The 12,648-nt window shown below is 36.9% G+C and overlaps 1 protein-coding gene across 35 annotated transcripts in view; it reads right to left on the bottom strand.

The window, feature by feature from the left end:
- Positions 1-12,648, bottom strand: part of SOX5 (SRY-box transcription factor 5) — a 1,171,821-nt gene that overhangs the window by 117,409 nt on the left and 1,041,764 nt on the right. The window lies entirely within an intron of this gene.

Here is a 12,648-nt window from a genome sequence, read left to right as displayed (position 1 = left end):
CCATGAAATTAAAAGACGCTTACTCCTTGGAAGGAAAGTTATGACCAACCTAGATAGCACATTCAAAAGCAGAGACATTACTTTGCCAACAAAGGTCCGTCTAGTCAAGGCTATGGTTTTTCCAGTAGTCATGTATGGATGTGAAAGTTGGACTGTGAAGAAGGTCTCTGAGAGCCTAAGAATTGATGCTTTTGAACTGTGGTGTTGGAGAAAACTCTTGAGAGTCCCTTGGACTGCAAGGAGATCCATCCAGTCCATTCTAAAAGAGATCAGTCCTGGGTGTTCTTTGGAAGGACTGATGCTAAAGCTGAAACTCCAGTACTTTGGCCACCTCATGCGAAGAGTTGACTCATTGGAAAAGACTCTGATGCTCGGAGGGATTGGGAGCAGGAGGAGAAGGGGACCCCAGAGGATGAGATGGCTGGATGGCATCACTGACTCAATGGACAAGAGTCTGGGTGAACTCTGGGAGTTGGTGATGGACAGGGAGGCCTGGCGTGCTGCAATTCATGGGGTCGCAAAGAATCAGACACGACTGAGCTACTGAACTGAACTGAACTGAAAAATGAAGAAAAGTTAGGGCCTTTATTTATTTTCTATCGTTTAATGTTGTGGCTTATATTCTATACATTAATCAAATGTTTTAACTATACTCTTTCTAACAATTTAAGATTCCTTGAAAACCAGAGAACTCATTTCAGGGGACAGCTAGTCATACCTGTGAGTTGTATAGAGCACGGTAATAGTAGAATACAATAGAGTCAAATTTCAGAGGGAAACTTGGTATCGTAAAGCAACTATTATAGATGGAGAGACAATATTTTCCGTAGTTCTGCCTCATTTCAAAAAGGAAGTATTTACAATTTTAACTATTACGATTACCTTTTTCATTCTACATTGAAGAAGTTCTAGAATAGCAAGAGCAAGAGAGAACACTTGCAATTTCCATGTTGGAGGTATTAATCATGCTGGCCCACTGCTCATTGCACTAAATCGTTGGGGAACATACTTTGTGTATGTTCCTCCATTTCTTCCTGTCCCCTTCCCTTTATCCAAGAAGCCACTGGGGAAAAAAAGGCGGTATGGCATCAAGCGAAAGGTCAGGATGAAGAAAGATGGAATAATTAAGGGTTCCTTTCCCTCCTCCCATTTCTTTTCAAACCATCAGTTTGGCAGAACAATTCTGAGAAACTTCCACAGGAAACAGTAAATTTGAAATATGCTGGGCTGGCTTACGCTTTTTATCTGAAGGAATCGAATAGGGATCTATTTTCAAGTCTTACAAAGATCCTTGCCAACCAAATGTAGCTCAATATTGTAACAGGGTTTTTCTCCTTGGTCTTTCTCTCAGAACACTTCATTCATCAGTGCAAAATCTTATCTGCATTATTATATAATCAACTTTTGAATACTATCTTTCTTCTAAGAACCAAATAAAATATCAACAAGACTTGTGATGTAAACAATCTTACTTTGAACCTTTTATGAAAAAATAGATATGAAACAACACGCTTCTCTGTTGTTTTGTTTTCTGAATTCCTTGATCTTTCAATAGCTTTTCACAAAAGAATTAATTCACAGAGCACAATCAGTGAACTCAGCAAAATGAAAGCAATTCAGAAGGTTGCCATTGTCTCTAATATGCAAATCCTACCCATTGTTTTATGCATCCTTAATTTAATGGTCTAAATGCAAAAATATCAATTTTCTCCCCTCCTTTTACACAAAACAACTTAAAAATAATATACATAAATGTATGCATTTATTTTTAAGGATTCCATGGAACAACGGAAAGAAGCTAGATTTAGCTTTCAGCTGCCAGGATTCCAGGCACACTTCTGTTAATGTCTGATTTATCCAGGTCACTATTTAAAGTCTAAATTACCTCATCAATAATATTCAAGAGCTGCAATAGAAGGATGGTTTTTTAACTTCTATTTTAGCAGCAGAATCTTTTATTCAAACAATCTCAGCCAGTAGAATTCAATCTATAAAACAAATAAAAGTGAATGGTACTGTTTGATGGTGGTTGGAGCCACTTAGACTCTTGTGAACAGTTCGAAACAATTGCTTTTACAGGTCTTTGAGGTCCATTTTATTTCAAATAGGAGTAGGACAGGATGCTGTATGAGTTTCTTCAAATTCTATTCCATTTTTGCATGTCATTCATTCTCTTATATTTCAAGCTCCTCTATGATCCATCAAGAATTTTTAGCTAATTTATCTGTGCATTCTGTATGATGCTTAGCTTAGTCACTTCCAAAGAATAAATATTTGCTGAGTAAATAAAATTTACAGGATACTGTAGGGTTTATAAAATAATTTGCTTGCACATTCAAGTTTGAAAACATAGGAACGATTTCCTTAAAGAAACTAATGAAAAGTTTGTGTGTATGTGTGTGTGTGTTGCTCAGTCATGTCCGACTCTTTGCGAACCCATGGCCTAGAGAGCCAGGCCCCTCTATCCATGGGACTTTCCAGGCAAGAGCACTGGAGTGGGTTGCCATTGCCTTCTCCAGGGTATCTTCCTGATCCAGGGATCAAACTCATATCTCGTGCATTGACAGATGGATTCTTTACAACTGAGCCACCTGGGAAACCCTGAAAAATAGTTTAGCCCTACAATGAGGGAATAGAATAAGAGATAGATGTTTTAGAAAATATTCTATTAATATATTTCAAGAAGTGTATGCTCTGAAGAGTTATACCAGAAAAAATTTTATATCATTTTAAAATAAATTATTACATTAAAAGCATCTATGTAAATAACTTATTTTAAATTGTATAAGCCATTTATTTAGAATAGTTGCTGGCAGCTCATAGACAGAATTCATTTGCATTACATGCATGGAAAAATAGGATTGACAGGACGCATTATTGTCATTTTATAGATATAAATATTGAGATAAAGAATGAGCAATAGCAAATCACAGATCTATACTCCAAGTAACTACTCGGCTTTTTTTTTGAATATTTAAACTCATTGCTTCCTATAGATTCTTGTGATGGGCCTTAAAATTATACCACACAGGGGACAGAAATTATTTCCTTGTAAATAAAACAATGTGTTTCAATTTTACTAACTTGCTTTAGATGCTGAACTGCAAAATAAATCTACATAAGAAAAGTATGCTGGACTTCCCTGGTGGTACAGTGGTTAAGAATTCACCTGCCAATGCAGGAGACATGGGTTTGATCCCTGGTCTGGGAAGATTCCACACGCGGCAGAATAACTCAGCCCAAGTGCCAAAACTACTGAGCGCGTGTGCCCTAGAGCCTGTGCTCTGCAACAAGAGGAGCCACTGCAATGAGAAACAGAGTAGCCCCTACTCGCTGCAACTAGAGAAAGACAGCATGCAGCAACGAAGACTCAGTGCATACAAAAATAAATTAAATTTTTTAAAAGTGTGCCCAGTCTTCATTTGCAAGGCTGCCTTTTTTAAGCCATAAAAATTAGTTTAATATCAGCTAATAATGTTAATCAACTAATAATGCGTGTGTGCACTCGGGATTCTTTACCACTGTGCCACCTGGGGAGCCCAATCAACTAACAGTATCAAGCATTTATTATTACTTAGGACATAGTATTTGATAAATTATAATTAATTCTATTATTGCCCTAAGCACTTTCTGTATATTACCTCATTGAATCCTCAGAATAACATATCATTTATATCCACAGTTTACAGACAAGAAAACTAAAACAGGGAGAGGTTAGGTAACTTGCCCAGAATCACAGAGGCAGTAAATAGCAGAACCATGATTTAAGGCACAGATGGCTGTGGTTTTTAACCATTTTAACCACACTTTTAACCATTATATTACACTGCCTCTCATTAAGTATCAGTGACTCAAAATATTAATCTAAAGACAATGCCTTAATATAATAATAAATTTTTTTGCTTTAGTCTCTGTCATTTTTCCTCTAATTATTGCCTGCCGAGACACTAAGTTTTTCTTTGCCTGCTAAGAGACTAAGCTTTACTGTATATAATTAATTAACTATGAAGACTTCTGCCCTATAAACATAGGGCAGAAGTTATATGCAACCTGTTATATGCAATATAATTTACATATTCCAGCTGCATGCTTTGAGATTTAATCATCCAAATAATGGATAATATTTGTGGATAATGTTCAACAATTTTCTGGTACCAAAACCAAGGTTTGTTTCTCTTAAGGAGCCTCTCTATTCATTTGGGTTCCTTAGGCTCAAGATTTTTATTATTTCTATTAAAGCAATAACTTTTCAGTTCAGTTCACTCAGTCATGTCCGACTCTTTGCGACCCCATGGACAGCAGCACACCAAGCTTCCCTGTCCATTACCAACTCACAGAGCTTGCTCAAACTCATGTTCATCAAGTTGGTGATGCCATCCAACCGATAACTTTTACTTATATAGAATTTTAGTTCTAAGGTTGAATTTGTCTTCATAAGACATTCCTTGAATAAATTAAAGTAACATAATTTAAACTGACAATTATGTTTAAGGACCTGATTTCTAATATAAATACAATCTGTGAATCTAAAGAATTTTAGTTTCTCTTCCTTCTTATATATAACCAAGACTAGACAATTGGGTATTTCTGTTTTTCTTGATAAAACAAAAAACCTGTACACTTTCAAAATTACAACAAACTGGTGTTGTTCCTAGGACTGCATCTACTGTTGGCCTTGAGCCTAGAAAATCCTTTTATATATGGTAACTAGCTTAGAAACATTTTAGAGTAACCTAACCATGTTGTGATTAAGAGAACACAGAATGCTGTCGAGGAATGGGCATGAACTTGTGACCAGGAGACCTGGCATTGATAAATCGTTTATATTACTTAAGTATAGTCAATGGGAGAACTTCAAGTACAATTTTAAAGTTTACCATTTAATTGGTCATTACAATAAAAATGGACAGTGTGGAAAGGCGCATGTGTACTGATGTTTCTGTTGGCACGTAATGAGACGACACCATGAAACTGCTGGAAACAAGGCAATACAGGAATAGTGTGAAAGAGACACTGCCGATACCGTCTCCATTGTGCAAATGTCAGACAGCTCCTGGGAACCCTAGGGGTGGTAATAACTATGGATGCAGCTCCTACCAGGTTTTTCCTTAAAGGAGATGCTTGAACACTGCTGGGTTCTGACTCTAGCCCATATGGGCTTGGAGAAGTCAGGGGAAATGTTGGCTGCACTTTTTCAGGCCTATTTACATAAGTTCTTTAGTATGCAGAATGTCTCTGTATATAATTTAATTGTTGTTGGGGTTTTTTTGCCTCTATTAATACATATGCAAATGACTCACACTTGCAGCTGTGCTGTATTAATCATATGTGTGCTTCTGTCTGTCTGCCCTGCAGGCTCAGGGTCGAAGGGAGAGGAAAGGAGGGAATTCATTCTTTTAACCTGCAAGAAAACTCACTCATGCAGACAGAAGTCCAACAGCAAACAACACACCAGGGTTGCGACTGAAATGAAGAGCAGTTGATCATGTTCCACCTGGTGTGGAAATGATGGTGACCTGAGAAATAAACTGAATGGTAGAGCGTCTAGGCAGATAAAGATGAGTACTTTACAAGAATTAATCTTGTAAGCAATTCCTTCAATAAGAAGGTAAAAAGCCTCATGTCTAGACCTCTCCATATGGTTATTTCTTCCTTATTGATTTTCTGGGGGTTTCTTTTGGTCAGACACATGAAGACATGCTCAGGCACTATAGTGCTCTGGGAAATATGAAGCATTTGTCTGTGTCCTGTCATAATTATTGACCTCCTTCAGAGACTGGCAGGAGGCTGATAAAAAGATGAACTTTTCATTTTTTCATCCACATCTATCTTGTTGCTACTTTTGGCCAGAGAGAAACTGAAGCCACTTCTGCCATGACTTCCATGTACCTTTGATAGCTAGGAAAAAAAAGACTGATTTTAGTTGATATTCTATATAATTCATTCTCTCCTCTGATCACATGTCATCTATCATTTTCTGTGTCTTGGAGGATGCATGCTACTGATATTAGGGGTTGCTGGAACTGTAGCTCTATGGGATTTCATTTATGACAACTGTAAGTTTGAGTCTTTATTCCAAAAATATTATTATACAGTTTAAAAATAAGCCTACTAAAATCAGTGAAAGGTAAATTAATTTAATAAAATTTCTGGAATGAACGCTACTTGTTCAGTTGAGTAAAATATGTACATCCAAAAAGAATTTCAACCTTTTTTTCCCCTGCTTAGGATTATTAATCACTGGTTGGAGTCGACATTTTTGGCTTCCTATAGGTAGAACAGGTGGCAACCATCTTGGCCAACACAAATATGGTATTTATAAAGTGAGAAATAAGTGGATAAATATTTCCTTCTAATTTCCAATCTTAGAAACCTAGTTTAAGAAACAGAAATAGGATCCTACACTACAATTCTTACTATTTATTAAAAAGTTCATGATGCCCATTAAGTAAAATGCAAATTAATGACAATAAATATGAGAAATAAATGTTATATGGACTATTGCCATCATCTGGTTTCATTAATTATAGACAATTTGCTTAACTGATTTTATCTAGTCACAAATGTCCAAAAGATTCAAAATGTAGGTTTATTTTGCTTAAATAATTATACTCACTTCTTAATGTGGAAATGAAGATAGATTAGTTTTCTATGTAAGTTAATATCCCTCCTTTAAAAAAGACAATATTAGGAGAACAAATATCAAAAGGCATCCTTGGCTCTTGGAAGAAAAATAAGTAGTTTGAAGAAGAAGGGAAAAGGAAAAAAGAGTAGGGGAAGAAAAAAGAGAATGGGGTAAAGAGTATATGAGACTGCTAACTGGCCAGTTAGTATTTTGATAATACATCTCTCCACATTTGGAAATAATTCCCTTTAGTGTTGTCACAGTGAGTCCTACTGAGTCAAACGCACCTCTAGCAATTCATATTCTTATGTACGTCTGTATACATGTTAACAAACAACGTAGAAATAAACTAATGTTGAAATGTTTGTTTTTTCTCACAAATTATGACGTAAATGAATTATATAAACTGTAATAAATGCTAAAACACATTCTTTATTCAGCAGCCCATGTTTATAAATAAGATAAAAGGAGGAAGGAACAGAAGAGATAGAGCTATGGCTTTCTTATATACTAAGAATCTTTTAATGAGGGTTGAGAAAACATATTGTTCCATGGTATATAAATTAATATCATTTATTCCAGAAATTAAACATATACTGCTTTGTTATCTTATTAAAAATGATGATGACCATTAGCTCATGACAGTTTCTTCATTTGATTACTATGTACTGAATACCACCTACTTTCTAGGCATTTTCCCAAGCACTTGAGACACATTTTTGTTCAACAACAACAAAACGACATTCCCTCCATTATTTGAAACAGGCAAATAATAAAAAAGGAACATACTATGCAAGTTATATAGTATGTTTGAATATGACTGCTGCTGCTAAGTCGCTTCAGTCGTGTCTGACTCTGTGCGACCCCATAGACAGCAGCCCACCAGGCTCCCCCATCCTGGGAATATGACTGGTGCTTCAGAAAAAAAGCAGAATAAGGAAATAGAAGTGTGGTATCTCTGGGAGGGTTATTTTATGATTTCAAGAGGTTACTTAGACCAAGACTAGGAGAGGGGACATTAGAGAAAATTCTTGAATGAAGTGAATTAGCCTTCCAGGCAGGGGGACAGGTAATGTAAAATTCTAAAGTAAGAGCATACCTTGGCAAGTCAAGGGACAGCAGAGGATCTACTTAGCTGGAGCACAGTGAATGAGGCAGTGTAGAGCGGAACTATTATAAATGCAGTTTTTAAACACTGTAGTGCCAAATATGGTGCTAGGCGTGTAGAGTTTCCACAAAGATGAATATTAATTTATATGGAAAATTAATCATTAATATTCTGCTTAAATCCACTATTATAAAGAAGAGTAGCGAGTTAATGATACATAATTTAAGTGTAATGTTAAGATTAATTCTTCATCCTTTAGTTTCTTAAATACTTATTAAGTCCCTTAAATACTTAAAGTACATGGTTAAGTGCAAATGATGGGTGAGTCAATCACTTCATAGATTACACCATCTGGTAGAAGCCAACAAGTAGGATTTAGAACACATTCCACAAGTGCCATGAGAGGGAAAATACAGTGTACTCTAGGCATACACAAGAGCTACATTAATCCAGACCTGAAGACAATGATGACTTCCCTGAAAAAGTGAGGTTTTCATTCGCAATCTCAGGGATAAGTAGGAGTTGGCTTGGTAAGAAAAAGGTGGGTGATGGGGTTCCCAAAAGAGAAAATACCACATGTAAAGATTCAGAAGGGAGAGAGAACTTGAAAACACCATGTAATTTAAGGTATTTAAGTAGGAGAAAGCCATGATTAGAATCATAAAGATCATTCTGACAAAAGTATACAGGAGAGAGTGTGCTAAAGAGGGCAAGATGAGGACTGAAAGGCCAGTTCAGGGGCTACTGGGGTTTATTATGCAAGCTATGAGGGTAGCAAGATTCACAAAGTGACAGTTAATATGCAAAAAAAAAAAAAAAAAACCAAACCCAAAACAAGATGATTGATGTATTTAGTAGGTAGAATGAATAGAAAGATAATGAATATATAGGTCCAGAGGAAGAAGGAAGAAAAGTTAAAGATGGTGCTCATGCTTTCCAGGGTTGAGAAACAGATGGAATGGAGCCATTTGCTAAGATCAAAGAATGAGCAGGTCAGGGGGCAAGGAAGATAAGTGGTCAGGTCTATTTTGTAGTCAGTTTATTGTATGTGTAAATATCTATGTTTCCTCTTAGTTGCCAACAAATAGTTGGACATATGGATCTGAAACTCAGGAAAGGCTTATGAAAAGGCTCAGAGGAGACAAGGACAGATATTTTGTTATAACAGAAATAAATAAAATGGTGCTTGAGCACAGCGTTAATTTGTATGTTTTACACACAACTCAGATTATCATTTTTCTTACTGATATTTCTCTATAAAAATAAAAATCTGACAAGACTTAGACTATTTTAGGGGCTTCCCCGGTGGCTCAGTGATAAAGAATTTGCCTGCAATGCAAATTGCAGGAAACGTGGGTTCGATTCCTGGGTTGGGAAGATATCCTGGAAAAGGAAATGGCAACCCACTCCAGTATTCTTGCCTGGAGAATCGCCACGGACAGAGGAGTCTGGTGGACTACAGTCCATAGAGTCACAAAGAGTTGGACATGACAGAATGACCAAGCATGCACAGAGACTATTTTAATTGCTCCTAAAATGTATATATAGTAAGGTGATTTTTTAATGTAAAGTATTTCGTGAAAGTTAAAGTGTTAGTTGGACACTAGCATCTGACTCTGCAACCTCATGGACTATAGCCCACCGGGCTCCTCTATCCATTGGATTCTCCAGGCAAGAATACTTGGGCAGGTTGCTATTTCCTTCTCCAGGATATCTTCCCAAACCAGGGATCAAACCTGGATCTCTTGCATTGCAAGCAGATTGTTTACCATCTGAGCCACCACGGAATCCCAAAGTATTTCTTACTGCATGAAAAATATTTTCTTATTTTATCCAGGAACATGAAGTGATATTTAAGTAATAAATAGTGGTCTAATTTAAAACATGTCATTTTGCTTGTCTTTTAAGACTACTGTACTTGACATTATTTCTTCTTTAATAAAGGTCTTGGCTATTGGTTTTACTTATTATTTTCCAAGTGTGAACAATTATGCACAAAAGATAATTTCAAAAGAAAATGAATGGTAGGTAAACAGTGTCAACTGTGAGTAGAAATATATTTATAGGGTCCTTTCTTAGATCTAGATGTTCAAAAAGAGAAGCTTGAATCAACACATATCTGTGTAAAGAGTTATGAAATAGAAAATTCAGAGTCTGAAGTAGACAGCTGTCATTATGAATCCTATTTCCTTCAGTATTGCAATGCATATATAGGGTTTGTATGAGTACCAATTAATCAGCCTTATTGTCATAATTTTATTACCAAGTTACTGAGTTACAAGCAAATGTCTAAAGAAGGGCAACATCTCTAAAGTTTAGCCAGGTTTAGGTGCTGCAAGGCACCGGTTCCTTGTTTTGGTATGGACTCATTTCAAACTGTAGTGTTTGGGAGGCCAGGGGCCTGCCCATCTCTCAAAGGATTACTGTGCTGTCTACTGTTGGAAAGGTCAAGCAACACTTTGATCTTGAATGTCCAGTCTCACGGGGTAGATTTTGGCCAATTGAAATCAGGCATATGCAGTCTTGGTTTTTGCATGGGAATTATTGTAATGCTTATGAATGAAAATGAAATCATTCAACCATCTTAAATCAAACAAAAGTAATAATAAAAGAAACATACTGGCCTTGGAAAAAAAAAAAAATCTCCTGTATTTGGAAAAACATGGATATTGGACTCTGTGACCCAGTTTTCTTGTCAAATGGAGTTATTAAGACATAATACAAAGTGTTGCAATAAGAATTAAATGAGTTAATCTTTGTATGAAAGCCTTACCAGAGAACCTAGCATAAGAACATGGGACTGAATTTCCATAAAAGAAAGATAATCTTAGTTACTGAAAGGGACTCAAAAGTGATGTAGTCTGCTCCAGGTACTATTAAGTGATGGAAAAATGCAGATTTATCAGTATAATTAAAAGCAGAGTTTGGAGAAAATTAAAACTGGCTCATATATTATACTCCACTGAGATGAAGCTTCACAGAAGTAGGTTCACAAGACTGGAGTGAACGTTGGGTTAGGGTTAAGAGAAGACTTCTGCCTAGACATTGTAGGGAGCTTTTCCCTGCCCTGTCTGGGAAGGTCTGTGGAGAAGAATCTGGATGCTGTTTTAATGCAAGGGAAGGAAGAGTATGCAGGTCTCCTTCGCAACTCTGGGGAATGCTGAAGTTACGGATCTGTGAAGATAGTGTTAGGAACAGGAGTAGAAAAGTAGGCTGGTGCAGGCACCTGAGCAAAGGTGAGAGTAAGTCCCCTTCGAGGAAAAGCCAGAATCTCTGCTATGACATGTGCTTGAAATACGTATTCGGATTTGAGTACTTCTTTTTAATCACAAGCAAAAAGCATGTATGTGTGTGTGTGTGTATTGGTGTTTTAATAGAAGTTAACGGCTTATCATGAAAAGGTAGGATTATTAACTTTCTTATTGTTCCACAGTGTTGGTTTGTATGTGCTCAGTCACTCAATCATGGCCAACTCTTTGCAACCCCATGGTCCGTAGCCTGCCTGGCTCCTCTGCGCATGGAATTTTCCAGGCAAGAATACTGGAGTGGGTTGCTTTTTCCTCTTCTAGGTGATCTTCCCAACACAGAGATCTAACTGAGTCTCTTCCATCTCCTACGTTTACAGGTGGATTCTTAGCCATTAGTGCCACCGGGGAAGCCCACACTGAGTTCCTAACTAAAATGCATATATTTTCATGTGTACACAGCCACCTTACATAAAATATCTTTATCCCATTTATAGACCAAATTTTAGTTGCCCTGCCCTGTGCTGTGCTCAGTCATGTCTGACTCTTTGTGACCCCACAGACTGTAGACCACCAGGCTTCTCTGTCCGTGGAATTCTCCAGGCAAGAATACTAGAGTAGGTTGCCATTTCCTCCTCCAGGGGATCTTCCTAACCTAGGGATCGAACCTGCATCTCTTGCATCTCCTGCAATGGCAGGCAGATTCTTTACCATAGTTGAAGCAAAAGCAAATATGTTTGGTGTATTTTTTCTTGTTTTGTGATAAACACAGTTTCATATACTTACATTTTAAGGGAATCTGATATCATACCATAAGGGCAGAAATAAAACTTAATTTGTGTAAAAATATTCTAATACTATTCTTTTTAGAAAAGTAAGTTCGGACTGATACCTAGCAAAGCCGGTTTCTACTGGCATATAACAATGAAACATAGGCAATACCTCCAGCTTGCCTTGTTCCCTCTCATCACTGATCCAATGGTGAAAGAAAATGAGAATGTCTAATTTGTTTTGAAAACTGACAGCTTAGATCTCTAAAACTCCTATTTTCCACATTCAAATCTATTGCTGGATATTCTTCCCTCTTCCTTTAATCCCACTACTCTTTTTAGTTTTACCTATTATAGCCACTTCTCTGTACTGTAGTTATTTTTCAGATTTCAAAGGATAACAAATGTTGTTACTTTTATTGTCCCCATGGTTCCAACACTTCCTAAAGTTATTTCCAGCTCAAAGAAACAGAAACTCACACCACCGATTTTTTTGGAGAAAAGGTAGAATAGGAATGACTGTTATTAACCTCTGTAGAACACAGTATGTCTCAGCTCCTCCTGTGTTCCCCTCCTGCGAGACTCAACCAGTTTCTCAGAAACTCACCACGTCTTCTGACAATTCCCTGTGCCGACCAGATGCATCTGTCTTTTGATGCTACAATTTAAACTGTATTTTCCTTATAGGCTAAGGTCATCTATCATGACAATGCACTTTCATGAATACAACTTAATTTTGTAAAGCATGAGGGCTTCATGCTTGACTTTACCAGCATACTGTGTCTTTCAAGCAAAGGAAAATATAACACTTCTCACAAGGGGAGATTAATCCTATTATTAGATGATTTGTTATTCCCATTAACTGTGTAAAACTATAAAGTCCCAAACAACAGAAACAAG

The sequence above is a fragment of the Bos indicus genome, chromosome 5 (assembly GCF_029378745.1).
Source record: "Bos indicus isolate NIAB-ARS_2022 breed Sahiwal x Tharparkar chromosome 5, NIAB-ARS_B.indTharparkar_mat_pri_1.0, whole genome shotgun sequence".
In the NCBI taxonomy this organism is placed as follows: domain Eukaryota; kingdom Metazoa; phylum Chordata; class Mammalia; order Artiodactyla; family Bovidae; genus Bos; species Bos indicus.
The sequence above is the reverse complement of the archived record's forward strand: the minus strand, read 5'-3'. Positions and strand labels throughout refer to the sequence as shown.